Below are 15,122 nucleotides of genomic sequence, written 5' to 3'. Positions count from 1 at the left end.
TGATGCTGAGGGAATTAGATTAGGAAATGAGACACATTAAGTAGTAAATGAGTTTTGCTATTTGGGGAGCAAATTAACTCACGATGGTCGTAGTAGAGAGGATATAAAATGTAGATTTGCAATGGCAAGGAAAGCGTTTCTGACGAAGAGAAATTTGTTAACATCGAGTATAGATTTAAGTGTCAGGAAGTCCTTTCTGAAAGTATTTGTATGGAGTGTAGTCATGTATGGAAGTGAAACGTGGACTGTAAATAGTTTAGACAAGAGGAGATTAGAAGCATTCGAAATAAGGTGCTACAGAAGAATGCTGAAGATTAGATGTGTAGATCACATAACTAATGAAGACGTATTGAATAGAATTCGGGAGAAGAGAAATCTGTGGCACAACTTGACTAGAAGAAGGGATCGGTTGGTGGGACATGTTCTGAGGCATCAAGGGATCACCAATTTACTATTGGAAGGCAGCATGGAGGGCAAAAATCGTAGAGGGAGACAAAGAGATGAATACACTAAGCAGATTCAGAAGGATGTAGGTCGCAGTAGGTACTGGGAGATGAGGAAGCTTGCACAGGATAGAGTAGCATGGAGAGCTGCATCAAACCAGTCTCTGGGCTGAAGACCACAACACCAACAACAACAGAGTCAGTCCTTTGGGCTGACGTGAAGATTCTGGTTTAGGAGTCTCCAGTCAACACTTATTCAGGCCCGCTCATTGGTGCAATCCGAGCTGCTGAATTTGTACGACTGTCTTCTGGGACGCTAAAACGTCAGCAGCAGTTTACAGCACGTCACTTTCCATTCCGTCGTGAAAAAGTCCGAGGACATTATGAACATCATTTTAAAGCATTAGTTCTGTAAAATAACAAATCATTTGATACTGTAACAAAACTGAACAGGATTAGCCTGAAAATTGGTGCAACACTTATAACAACCATACACAATTCTCAGAATGTTATAAGTACTTTAGTAATTTGATTTTGAATTAATAGTCGTATATCTTGGTCAGAGTGGTATTATTATTATAAAGAAATTACAAATAATTCTGGAAAATAAGTCCTATAAATTATTTTTAAAAAAATGAATAAAAATTCTTCGAGGCCGTATTGGCTGTACATACGTTCCTTTATTAGGCAACACGACCGGTTTCAAATCATTATAGGTGCATCTTCAGGTGACAACAACTTTTCATCTCATAACGCTAGAGTGTATGTACGATGTCGCAAGGGTCAAGTTATAAACCGATTAATTTCGTGACCTCTTAAAAAGTTAAGAGGAATGCAGTTGGCACATACAAGATCTTCGCCAGATGGATAAAACCATAGTTCATGTAGGTCACCTGTAAAACTGTGGTAAGAAAGTAGTGAAGGAACTACGAAAGTTTAAAGTGGTCATTGGTTGTAGTTTATATTATTAGCTCTCGGTGACCTCTTATACAGTGTGACTTTTACAACAGCCCACTGTAATGTATATGAGATAAAATGGACTCTCAGTAGCCTATCACAGCACAGCCACTTTACATTTTCATCGCTCCTTCACCACTATCTTAGCACAGTCTTATATACACCGAAGCGCCAAAGAAACTGGTATAGGCTTGCATATTCAAATACAGAGATATGTAAACAGGCAGAATACGGTGCTGCTGTCGCCCAACGCCAATATAAAACAAGTGTCTGGCGCAGTTGTTAGATCGGTTACCGCTGCTACAATGGCAAGTTATTAAGATTTAAGTGAGTTTCAACGTGGTCTTATAGTCGGCAGACGAATAATGCGACGACTCTGCATCTCCTAGGTAGCGATGAAGTGGGGATTTTCGCGTACGACCATTCCAGGAGTGAACCGTTAATATCAGGAATCCGGTAAAACATCAAATTTCCGATTTTCTGCAGCCGGGAAAAGATCATCGAAGAACAGGACTACCGACGACTGAAGAAAATCGTTCAGCTCGACAGAAGTGCAACCATTCCGCAAATTGCTGCAGATTTCAATGCTGGGCCATCAACTAGCCTCAGCGCGCGAACCATTCAACGAAACATCATGGATATGGGCTTTCGGAGCCGAAGACCCACTCGTGTACCCTTCATGGCTGCACGACACAAAGCTTTACGCCTCGCCTGGGCCCGTCAACACCGACATTGGACTGTTGATGACGGTAAACATATTGCCCGGTCGGACCGAGTCTCGTTTCAAATTGTATCGAGCGGATGGACGTGTACGGGTATGGAGACAACCTCTCGAATCCATGGACCATGCATATCAGCAGGGGGCTGTTCAATTTGGTGTAGGCTCTGTAATGGTGTGGGGTGTGTGCAGTTGGAGTGATATGGGATCCCTGATAGGTCTAGATACGTCTTTGACTGGTGACACGTACGTAAGCATTCTGTCTGTTCACCTGCATCCATTCATGTCCATTGTGCAATCCGACGGACTTGGGCAATTCCAGCAGGACAATGCGACATCCCACAGATCCAAAATTGCTACAGAGTGGCTCCAGGAATACTCTTCTGAGGTTAAACACTTCCGCTGGCTGCCAAATTCCCCAGGCACGAACATTATTGAGCGCATCTGGTATGCCTTGCAACGTGCTGTTGGGAAGAGACCTCCACGCCCTCGTACTCTTACGGACTTTTGGACAGCCCTGCAGGATTCATGGTCTCAGGTCCATCCATAAATACTTCAGACATTAGTCGGGTGCATGCCACGTCGTGTTAGGGCACTTCTGCGTGCTCTTTGGGGCCCTACATGATATTAGGCAGGTGTACCAGTTTCTTTGGCTCCTCAGTGTAGATGATCTGTATGAACTATGGTTTTACGAATATGGCAGATATCTTGTCTGTGCTAACTGCACTCCTCTTTTAATCTGAACTGAATTTTAGGACTATGCTTAATGATCCTAGTTTTTAGACTCTTGAGTTTATTATAAAAGAGCTTTGGTGCATTATGGAGTATGAGTTCTGACCTTTCCGACGTTCACGTTGTGGCGCATAAAACCCAAGTTTAGCCATTCGATGATCAATTACTCAATCCATTTCCAGATTGAATGACCGGACGTAGTACTCTCTTTCTAACCTCATGAAGTGAAACGTTATCTCCTGAAGATGCACCTGTAATGGTGTGAAACCGGTTGTGTTGCCTAATAAAGGAACTGTGTACAGATAATACGACCTTGGGAAGTTTCATTAATTAAAAAAAGGAATTTTAGAGGATTTTTAAAATTTTGGAGAGTTTTTGGAAATTTATTTACAGTGACAATAAAGTAACAATGTATAAACGAAGCTGTGGTTCCCCTGACTACCAAATGGGATGTACCGAATAATATTACTTGAAATTACTCGGTAACAAGCCAGTGGAAACGACCACAAACAACTTTTGAAGTTACGAGTATGTATCCAGTATTCATATGCACATTGTTTATCTGTAGCATTTGTAGCTTGTAATCGGCAACAAAAATTACGATGGACTTAAATTTTCCTCACTTATCTTTCTCCGTCCGTACAGGCGTCAGAAGACCCAACGGTGCCGACCGGCGGAGTGCCATCCCCAGCTGATAGGCGTCCCTGGATACAGAGGGACATGTGGTCGGCACACTGCTCTCCTGGTCGCTGTCAGCTTACGTGACCGTAGCCACTGCTTATCAGCCAAGTAACTCCTCAATTGGCCTCACAAGGGCTGAGTGCACCCCGCTTACCAACAGCGCTCGGTAGCTCGGACGGTCGCCCATCCAAGTTCTAGCCAAGCCCGACAGAGCTTAACTTCGGTGATCTGACGGAAACCGGTGTTAACCACTACGGCGAGGCCGTTGGATTTCCGCACTTACAGCGTAGATCAAAACATTTTGCTTCTAGTGAGCTGCATAATCTCACTTCATTATGGGTTGTTAATCTGTCGGGCAAGTTAAATTTGCAACGTATCCCTTCAACTTCGTGCAACAGTCAGTCGAGGGGCAAGAACAGGGAACTTATAAATTGTTGTGAAAGAAGTTGCCTCCTTTCGCTTTCGTATTGGTGAGCGACAGTAAATGCTAAAAGTCGTTTATAAACTTTAATCATCATACTTTACTTACAAACTTTGTATACATGTTATATGTTTGTGAGTTACGAACTAGAGACGATGGCAAAATCTGAAAGTCAGCAGTTTTCGTAACTTTAACATATTTCTAGTTAATTACGTTGAAATCTGCAGAAACTACGTCAGACATATGTGGAAGCCACTACGAGGTAAACGGGTTACGTACCGCTGTTGCGTAGTGCATATTTTCTGGACAAGCTTCCTTTCATGTATACAACAGGGCCTCACAGGTCTGAGCTAATGAGACTGTGAAGACTGAGATAATAACTGGGAATAAAACAAGTCTTCTCAGAGAGCTCCACTGTCTGCAAGTTTGACTTGCAAACTGACGCCCTACTAATCCTGAGCTTCGGATGCTAGGGTTCATCTCGAGCGAGTACATTACCAGAGTCCTTGTCATGAGGATCTAATGATATGACAGAAACTCACCACTCATAGTTTGAACTGGAGCATGCCACTGAAATATCCTACCACTTGGTAAAGCCCGCCGAAATATCAACAGAATGGAAATGGAATGCAGCAACCAATTTTGCAATAGGGCGTATAATGTTGACCAAAACTGACTCCATTGGTTTTCTTCCAGCTGTTACCAACGAGCGAGGCGGCGCAGTGGTTAATTTACTGGACTCGCATTCAGGAGGACGACGGTTCAAACCCTCGTCCGATCATACAGATTTAGGTTTTTCGGTTATTTCTCCAAGTCGCTCCAGGCAAATGCTGGGGTGGCGCCTTTAAAAGGGCACTGCCGATTTTCGTCCCTATCCTTGACGAAATACGAGCTTGTGCTCCGTCTCTAATGGCCTCGATGTCGACAGAACGTTAAACCGAATCATCTTTCCTTCTTTTTCCAGTTGGTACCCCTGCACGTAAGCTCACTGGTTGTATATCAATAAAATGACAGCGTCGTGCGGGAAGAGGTTGGATGGAAGAACGAGATAGATGTACATAGAATAGGGTAGTGTGTTTTTCTACGACGGGGCTACCTTCATAGGATGACGAAGGAACGATAAGGCATTGTAAATCAGTATGCAATGCAAATCGCGCTAATTGAATGCTTATAAAAACTGTAATTATTGTTCTGACACTTCTAGTGTTGCAATCGGTGTGTTGCTTGAGCAACATGTATGCATAAATGGCAACGTTCAGACTCCGTATACAAATGAATTACTCTTCATTAGGTGCAGACAGTTAGGAGGAAATAAGTCAGGACACGTTTCTAACGTAGCAGTAATATGGTGTAGCAGATTTTCTGTCATCAGTGATCAGCAACAACTCATTGTGAATAAGATGATTCACAAAGAACCTCAAATGTGGCAATCTTGTCAATACAGTAAGCTCACCGGACAGAATATTCGTAACTGACTCGAACAAATGATTGTCGCAAGGACTGACTGTTAAATGCGAAGAAGCGAGCGGATAGGTGGAAACATTGATAACCGCTGCGAGGAGGAGGACATTTCTAAAGGTGTAGTAGAAGAAGAAATAGGAGCCGACGGAGAAGAGATAGGGAATCAAGTACTAGAGTCAGAATATAAGAGTTTTGGACGACTTGAGATCAAATAAGGCAGAAGGAGTAGATAACATCCCATCAGGAGTTCTACAATCTTTAGGGAAAGTGACAACGAAACGACTATTCACGTCGCTGAGTAGAATGTATGAGACTGACGAATTAACATCAGACTTTCGGAAAAACATGGTACACACAAGTCGGAAAACTGCAAAAGCCAACATATGCGAGAATTATCGCACAGTCAGCTTAACAGCTCAAGCATCCAGTCTGCTGACAAGAATAGTAAACAGAAAAAAATGAAAAAGAAAATTGAGGATCTGTTAGACGATGATCAGCTTGGCTTTAGAAAAGGAAAAGGCAGCAGAGAGACAGTTCTTACGCTGCGGTTGATAATAGAAGCGACAAGCGAGACTGATGAAAAATCAAGACACTTTCGAGGGATTTTTTGACCTGTAAACAGCGTGCGACAAAGTAAACTGGTGCAAGATGTTCTTAGTTATGAGAAAAACAGGGATAAGGTACAAGCAAATGTGGGTAATATACAATATGTACAAGAACCATAAGACCAGAAGACTAAGACCAAAGTGGCCGAATTAAAAAGGATGTAAAACAGGGCTGTAGTCTTTTGCGCCTACTGTTCAGCAGTGAGGAAAATAAAAGGTTCAAGAGTGGGATTAAAATTGATGATGAAAGGATATAAATGCTAAGATTCGCTGATTATATTGCTATTCTTGGTGGAAGTGAAGAGGATTGACAGGATCTGCTGAATACAATGAACAGTCTAGAGAGTACAAAAAATTGACTGAGAGAAAATCGAAGAAAGACGAACGTAATGAGAAGTAGAGAAATGAGAGCAGTGAGAAACGTACCTCAGATTTGGGGATCACGGAGTATGCGAAGTGAAGAAATTCTGCTACTTGGGCAGCAAAATAGCCCATGATGGACCGAGCAAGGAGGACATAAGAAGGCAGACTATCACTCTGGCCAAGAGAAGTCTGTTAGTATCAAACATCGGCCTCAATTTGAGAAAGAAATTTCTGAGGATGTACGGTAGAAGCGTAGCATTGTATGTTATGAAACATGAACTGTGGGAAAAACGGAACGAAAGAGAATAGAAGTGTTTAAGATACGGTGCTCTAGAATAATTTTGAAATTTAGGTGGACTGATAAGATAAGAAATAACGAGGTTCTCCGCAGAATCTTGGAGGAAAGGGATATATGGGAAAAACTGACATGAAGAAGGGATATGATGATAAGACATCTGCTAAGACATCAATGAATGGAGGATGGATGTTGGAATACATCCAGAAAATAACTGAGGACATAACCTGCAAGTGCTACTCTTAGATGAAGAGATTGGCACAGGTTAGGAATTCGTGGTAGGCCGCATCAAACCAGTCAGGAGCCTGATGACTCCAGAAAAAAACTCAAAAGACCACACGGGTCGCTATGGAGCCATGCCAACGGTGTGCAATTGGTACCAAGCAGTCGTGTGCCCGTCCAGAGCTGACGAAAATCACGTCAGTGAAGTGGTTTGTAATACCAGTCGGTTGTACAGAATCAGCATACTGTGATGTGTCGACGAGGTCACCTGACAGAGTGACAAAGCAGCTATCGTATTTGGACGATCACGTGACCGTACCGTGAATGAAGTTGTCCATTCTACTGGTGTATCAACAAATTGTACAACGTATCTTTCAAGAAATGGTGTACTATTCACAAGCATGTAGTGCGGCATAAGAGCAGTAGCGATAAAAAGACCCGTAGTGACAGGAATCATAGGCAAGTATCACTCCACGTAATTGACAATCGGTTTAAAACATGACTGTCATTACTGCTGTCGGTGAACGCAGATCCATCTAAATTTAGATTCCGAGTGAACATTGTGAATTATGAAACGGATTGCATGCAACAGACATTTGGAGTGGGATATATCATATAGGGCCATTTCTCATAGCGGAGTACAAAGCTGAGCTTTTTAAATGGGCCAAATAACGCAGGGAATGGTCAATAGCTGATTGGAGTCGAGTGCGCCCAGGCCCAACGAAGCGACGTATGGAGTTGTATGGAGAGTGTACTCCAGGCTAGCTGTGCTTATGTGTTTATCATACCATTACTTAGATCACACATTGAGGTTGTCGTGAACATAAAAAAGGGTTCCAGACTCCAGGACAAAAGAGAAATTGCCCAAATGGAACGAAAATCGATAGATGTGATGGTACAGGCAAACAAATGGTTACAAATTCAGAAAAAGCGAATGATTTATTCAAAGGAATGAATTTTACGAATTGAGCAAGCCAGTGTCGCTTTGGTTCACCTTGGGCCCTTATGCAAGTAGTAATTCGGCTTTGCATTGATTGACAAAGTTGTTTGACGTCCTTCTGAGGGATATCGTGTCGTATTCTGTCCAACTGGCGTGTTAGATCTTCACAATCCCGAGCTGGTTGAAGGCCCTGCCGACAATGGTCCAAACGTTGTCAATTGGGGAGAGATCCGGCGACGTTGCTGGCCAAGATGGTGTTTGAAAAGCAGGAAGACAGTCAGTAGAAAGCCTTGCCATGTGCGGGCGGAAATTATCTTGCTGAAATGTAATTCCAGGATGGCTTGCCGTGAATGTCAACAACACGGAGAATAGAATATCTTCGAGGTGCCACTCTGTTGCAATGATGGCATGGATGGCAACAAAAGGGGTTCTGCCATAAAATGATGTGGTACCCCAGACCATCACTCCTATTTGTGGGGCCGTATGGCGAGCGACAGTCAGGTTGGTATCCCACTGCTCCCTGGGGCGACTACAGACACGTCTTAGATGGTCACTGTGGCTCAATTCGAATCCGGCACTCACCACTGAAGGCAGTTATACTCCAGTCACTGAGATTCCATACCAAAGACGTGTCTGGAGATATCCTGCACAGCAGTAGGATACCAACCTCACTCTCACTCGTCATACGGCCCGAAGACAAGGAGTGATGGTCTGGAGTGCCGTTACATTTCATACCAGGAACCATTTGGTTGTCATTCGTAACACCCTTACAGCACAGCGGTACGTCGATTATACACCTCGTTTTGTTGACCTTCATGACGAGTTATCGTGGGCTTACATTTCAACAAGATAATGCCCGCCCGCACACGGATATGGTTTCTACTGCTTGTTTTCGTACCTGCCGAACTCTACCTTGGTCAGTAAGGTCGCCGCATCTCTTCCCAATTGAGAATGCTTGGAGCATTATGGGCAGGGCCCTCCAAATAGCTCGGGATTTTGACAATCTAACGCGCCAATTGCACAGAATTTGACATGATATGCTTCAGGAGGACGTCCGACATCTCTGTCAAGCACTGCCAAGCCTAATAACTGCTTGCATAAGGGCCAGAGATGGACAAAAGCGTTACTGTAAGAAAATAAAACACCTACAGCCGTCCTTATAATGTCATCTACTGTGTAGTTACCAGTTTCGGCGCTTCAATGCACCATCTTCAGGCTTTACACAATGTTGAAGGAGTCATTACGATCCATACATACGATGCATCAGCGGGCATGATTAGAATTTACTATAATTAAAGAAGTTAAACTCACGATCTAGACGGAAAACTGAAACAGAAGAAAAATCATCGCTCACTCATGAAGACTTTTTCCATAGTTTCAGTTGATATTTCTGGAAATTGGTGGTAAAAACCTTTCAGTATGGTTAATACCACCTGAAGTCCAATGCGCAATTGAGACTTGATGTATTCGAGAGGTCTGGAAACCCACAAATGAGACTTGATGTATTCTAAAAGTCTGGAAACCATTAACATCATACATATACTAAATAGACAGTCAGAGCAAAATGATCGGTAAGTGCTAACTGTAGCAGTCGCTCCATCGTGCACAAAACTTGTACTATAGAGTGCTTGGTCTAATGCAAAATGTGAAGACCAGTGTGCCTAAAAGTGCTCTATTGTGAATTGAGTGTCATAACCATTCAACTCATGGAGATGAATGAGCTTTTCTGTACAATGGGAGTCTGAAAGGAAGTGTGAGTCCTGCTCCACAATATTAGCCGTTGAGGGGGCATACCCGTTCAAAAATTGTTCTGAGCACTATGGGACTTAACTTCGGAGGTCATCAGTCCCCTAGAACTTAGAACTACTTAAACCTAACTAATCTAAAGACATCACACACATCCATGCCCGGTTCCAGACTTTAGCGCCTAGAGCCGCTCGGCCACACCGGCCGGCCGGCACACCAGTCCTCGAGTGCAAAATCATCTTTGGCAAATGTTCCACACATCAGAACACTAAATCCCCAATTTGTTCTCTTGCTCCAGTACTGCCTCTAAACATTTTCTCCGGCCAGATTCATAATAATAATGAGCAGGTGAATGGAATACCAATACTGTTTGCTCTAGTATGTTCTTCTGAACGCAGGTTCTTCAGTGCACTTATCATATAAAGACACTGAGGTTCCTTGTTTGGATGCACCTGTGTTGGAAAACGGTGACTTTTTAAAACGTGTTGTGGGTCTGTGTTATATTGCCGTAACGAGCAGCACCTCGCAGTGTTTCGACTTGAAACACGTTCGACAGAGTTCCGGTGTTGTCATTCTAAAGGGCTTTAAGGACAAAGTCCTATCATTGGAGGCTCATATATTTTTATTTTTATCTACTAAACAAAATTGACGTTTTCCGCTTACAGCTAACATAAGACTAAATGTGTTGTTATTAACGCGCAAAAACTTTACAATCCTTCTTTCCGAAGTCCCTGCTACGAGGGTCATTCATTAAGTAACGCAACACACATGTTTTCTGAAAGCAGGTTGGCTTTATTCAGGATTCTAATAGACTAAATTATTTTCCACGCTTTTGGCTGCACAACCCTGTTTCCCAAAATAATCTCTGATCAATGCGACGGCTTTAAGCCACCTGACTGAGAGGGCCTGTTTACCAGCCAGCATTGCACCACTCTACTGGTCGACGTCGGAGTCAACTTCATGCTGTATCAGTAACCTCTCCATATTCCACACAGAGCTGCTCCCTTCATTGGGCCAAACAGATGGAAGGTACGAGGTCCAGGGTGGGTGACGAACAGCCCATTGAAGTTTCTTCAGCTCCTCTCAGACGCGTAGACTTGTACTAGTCGTTGCGATGTCATGGAGAAGAAGTTCGTTTTGTTTCCATTCTTGTGACGACGAACAGACTGAAGTTGTTTCTTCTGTTTCCTGACGGTAGCATGACATCAGAGTTGATCGTTGCACCACGAGGGGGACATCAAACATAATAACCCCTTCAGGGTCTTCCTCGCCATGACTTTACTGGCTGAGGGTGTGACTTTGAAGTTTTTCTTCGGAGGAGAGGTGGTGTCGTACCACTCCGTGAACAGTAGTTTTGTCTGCGGTTCGTAGTGGTGAACACATGTTTCAGCGCCCGTGACAATGTTCGACAAAAAATTGTCACGACCAGTCACGTAACGCGCATGTAATTCCGCACAGATGGTCCTTCGTTGTTCTTGCTGACATTCTATTAGGAGAGTATGGAAGAGTGTGTGATCACTACCAACAGAGACGTCCAGCTGACCAGCGAGAGGTTTGATTGTGTTCTATCGATAAGCTCGAATGAGAGTGTCCGCACGCCACAGTTTTGCAGGAGTCACAATTTTGTGCGGCCGGCCGGCTCGCCCAACGACACAGTGTGCTTTTGTCCACTGCCAGGTCACTGTAGCCACTCTGCAAGCGCATATGGATATCACTGTTGCTCTGGATCTCCACTAAGAGAAACTCAATGGTAAGTCTCTGCTTGGAACGCATCTCCGTTATAAACGCCGTTTTGAAGGCAGCTTATAGCGCCATCAACTAACGGAATTTCATGAAACTATAGGGGCTGAAGCTGGAATATTCCATGAGGTCCAAACGATTTCCCCATTTTTTTCAACCGAAATTGTTGAAAACCCTTCAGAAGCCAAGACTGCAAAAAATATTTTTCATTTTGAGAGTACTGAAGGGCTATCTTTTCTAGTTTTTTAAAATCATCCAAATGCCAAGATCGTACAAAATATTTCACAACAGTCTTTCCTGTCATCTTCCACCTTCCTCCTGATGGATGATAACGCACGGCCCCACCGAGCTCTCATCGTGAAGGAGTACCTTGAAACAGAAGATATCAAGTGAATGGAGTGGCCTGCTTGTTCTCCAGACCGAAACCTCATCGAGCACGTCTGGGATGTTCCCGGTCGACGTATCGCTGCACGTCTTCAAACCCCTACGACAGTTCAGGAGCTCCGACAGGCAGGGGTGCAAGAATGAGAGGCTGTACCCCAGTAGCTGCTCGACCAACTGATCCAGAGTATTCCAACCCGTTGTGCGGCCTGTGTACGTGTGCATGGTGATCATATACCATATTGATGTCGGGGCACGTGCGCAGGAAACAGTGGCGTTTTGTAGCACGTGTGTTTCGGGACGGTTTTCTCAACTTATCCCCAATATCGTGGACTTACAGATATGTGTCGTGTGTGTTACCTATGTGCCTATGCTATTAGCGCCAGTTTTGTATAGTGCCATGTTGTGTGACACCACATTCTGCAGTTATCCTCAATTTATGACCATGACTGTGTTTGTGTAAATGTTTTTATTTTGTTTGTGCAAAGTTGTAATTTTATTTCATTACTTTATGATAACGTTTCTTTTAAAGTTCAAATAATATGCAAGTAGTAGACCGTGTAGTATAAAAATATATTAATGTAAAGATATTTATTAATATTTTAAACAGAACTGCTCTGGCAGGTGAAAGACTTCATTTGTTGTTAAAAAGAGTCGAACAGTTGCCGTCTGTTTCTGGCAATGAGTACCAGTCACGGAACACCGAAATATAAGAAGTTAATAGCTCTTGTTACGATATGGAAGCAGAGAAAGACAGCAGTACTCTTAGTGGCCTGGCACTGAACTTCGGATATGGGACAATATGGCGAAAAAATTCGCACTCTTGCTTTTCAAAATACGTATTTCGTGACAATATATTTCATTTACAATTTGCGAGTGAGCCTCAAGTCGTACGCGAGAGGAAACGTTTTTGTGACTGTTGTGAGTCCCTTCCCTCCTTCTTCACTCGCCGGGAGGAGACGCGACTCGTAACGATGTTCGTCCCCGTCGGCATGACGTGGAACAGCACCTGTAACTCTCGTAAGAACACAACTCCTCGCGTGGCTTAGAAATATTCTGTCTGTCCGCAACAGTCTTCTCGGCTAGTGCGAACTGGTAAACTGCAATCGTTTATTTTTATTTTTATGCCCGGTTAGTTCCGTGGTGAAATAAAATCTTGATTCTTGATTTCATCATTACGGTCGTTTTTCACATCGTACATAGCGAGGATAAAAATTTGCTGTCTGCTATTTCGCTGGTATGCCGTTGCTACGCCAAGTTATTAACAGCGGTGCGACGTAACTCCAGAAATAACTTATGTTGGAATAAATGTTTTTTTAATGCGCCGTAATACTGATTTAAACTAATCACTTTTTACTGTACTTATTCATGTACTCGCTTAGTCACTTAAAATGTTTAAAGAGTCAATCAACTTGTATTAATACACATTGTACTGTCCGTTTAGTGAGTTAGGCGACACGTATGATTTATCTTTTGACTCAGATTTTATTCTTCTTTCTGTAATTAATTGTTTGTCTCTACAACACACGCACACCGATATGTCATTCAAGGTTAACTTCTGTTCAGTTCAGTAATCGTGACGCTGACGACAACTTTTGACTAATCGGCGTACTTGTCTTTCTTCGTGTCTTCGTCTTATTGTGTCCTACTCAAAACTACGAATTGTTTTTCTGTCGTCGATCCATTGCTCTCAAGGTTCATAACTGTTCATCAGCACGAAGGCTAAGTCCGATAAACCAATATTACTCAATTGAAGTCTAACATTCGTCTTACTATACCGTCGCGTTGAGAACGGTAAAGATTAACTTTCATCAGTCGAATGACTGAGGAATACTTCAGTCTATACCTCACGAATTTTAAAACTCCCAATCCTGAAACAATCTAATAGCGTTTGCGTCCAGACAACTATCGCAGAAGTACTCTAGAGCGACTCAAGAGCAATTAACTAACTGAACATTTCCATATCCGAGTTGCACTGTAGTCGCATTAAATTTCCTTTTCGATGCTGTTACAACTCTCTTCCATAGCAAATATTATATTTGAGTGAATTACTTTCTTGGATTTAACTTTCGATCGTATGATTTTGAATTTATTCTATAGATGTTTGATAAAGAATCTATGATAATCCTTTCCTTTTATCTCCCCTTTTTGTTTGCTATTCTCAGAATTTGAATGATATAGGAGTTAATCAATGTATTACCAGTGTAGATTTTATCGTCAGTAGTTGCCGCCACTGTCAAGATGACTCACTTTCCTACTTTAAGTTTCCACAAAGTTTGTTAATTGGGGTTTTCTGTCCTTGGAGCGTTACACTTTGCAAAGTAGCCTAGTTTTTTCTCAGAAAGTTCAATCAAAAACTAAGATTAACTTCTCGTAGCTGGGATTCACAGTCATTTAAATTTTGTAAATGGCATCGTGGAGGCATTTTACCGGAAAAGCCGGCCGGAGTGGCCGTGCGATTCTAGGTGCTACAGTCTGGAGCCGAGCGACCGTTACGGTCGCAGGTTCGAATCCTGCCTCGGGCATGGATGTGTGTGATGTCCTTAGGTTAGTTAGGTTTAATTAGTTCTAAGTTCTAGGCTACTGATGACCTCACAAGTTAAGTCGCATAGTGCTCAGAGCCATTTTACCGTAAAACTGTTTGTTTATAAAAATCAGTATTGCAGTTTTGATTGTGCGGCCGTTGTAAAGTAGAAATAATCGCGCTCTAAAAATGTAAAAACCTAAAAATCGTCTGATATGATTCAGAAGCTGGATTCATAAGATTGTGTTCTTGATTGTGATTTCTTTTGTGTACTGGGCTCTTTGAATTTCACTGTCAGTTTGTTGCTCATATTCTGCTTGATTTTTGCTCGCATTTGTAATGTTGGGTGGAGTAAATGATTACATGTTTGTTTCATATACAACAGAAACTAGTCTTGTCCACAGGATGTTTTGTAGACCCACGTATATTTGTTCTTGCTTACGAATCCGTGTGTGAACTACTCTATTTAATTGTGTTTTATGATTGCTCATGTGCTACATTATTATTGTTCGCACCCGTTTCTCAAGCTTTCTCGCATTTAATGGACAACAGCTTTTGAGAGAATTGTGATTCGACTTCATTACGTCTTGTCACAGAATGAGTATGTAATTCTACTTTGGATGGTTTTGGTTCTTGCAACTGTGTATATACTTTGAAGTCTTAGTGACGGAATACGCAGTTATCGTGCCAGGTACTATTACGCGGAAAAAATATTCTTCGTCAGGGTGCATATGTTACGCGGAATTGTACAGTATAGTGTGAACGTACTTTCAATGTACTGAATGCTGGTCATTTAGTAAACGCTTGTTATACAGAATTCCCTAGCGCATTACAATGATGAAAGCATGAGAGTGCGTATTATTTGCTTTGAAATTTTCATTGGAGTAAGAGGA

The 15,122-nt window shown here is 42.5% G+C and overlaps 1 pseudogene; it reads right to left on the bottom strand.

Moving 5' to 3' along the window:
* Positions 1 to 3,682: 3,682 nt before the first annotated feature.
* Positions 3,683 to 3,801, bottom strand: LOC124796933 (annotated as a pseudogene).
* Positions 3,802 to 15,122: the final 11,321 nt, after the last annotated feature.

Source organism: Schistocerca piceifrons, chromosome 4, assembly GCF_021461385.2.
Source record: "Schistocerca piceifrons isolate TAMUIC-IGC-003096 chromosome 4, iqSchPice1.1, whole genome shotgun sequence".
NCBI classification, from domain to species: domain Eukaryota; kingdom Metazoa; phylum Arthropoda; class Insecta; order Orthoptera; family Acrididae; genus Schistocerca; species Schistocerca piceifrons.
This window is presented reverse-complemented; position numbering and strand designations above follow the sequence as displayed.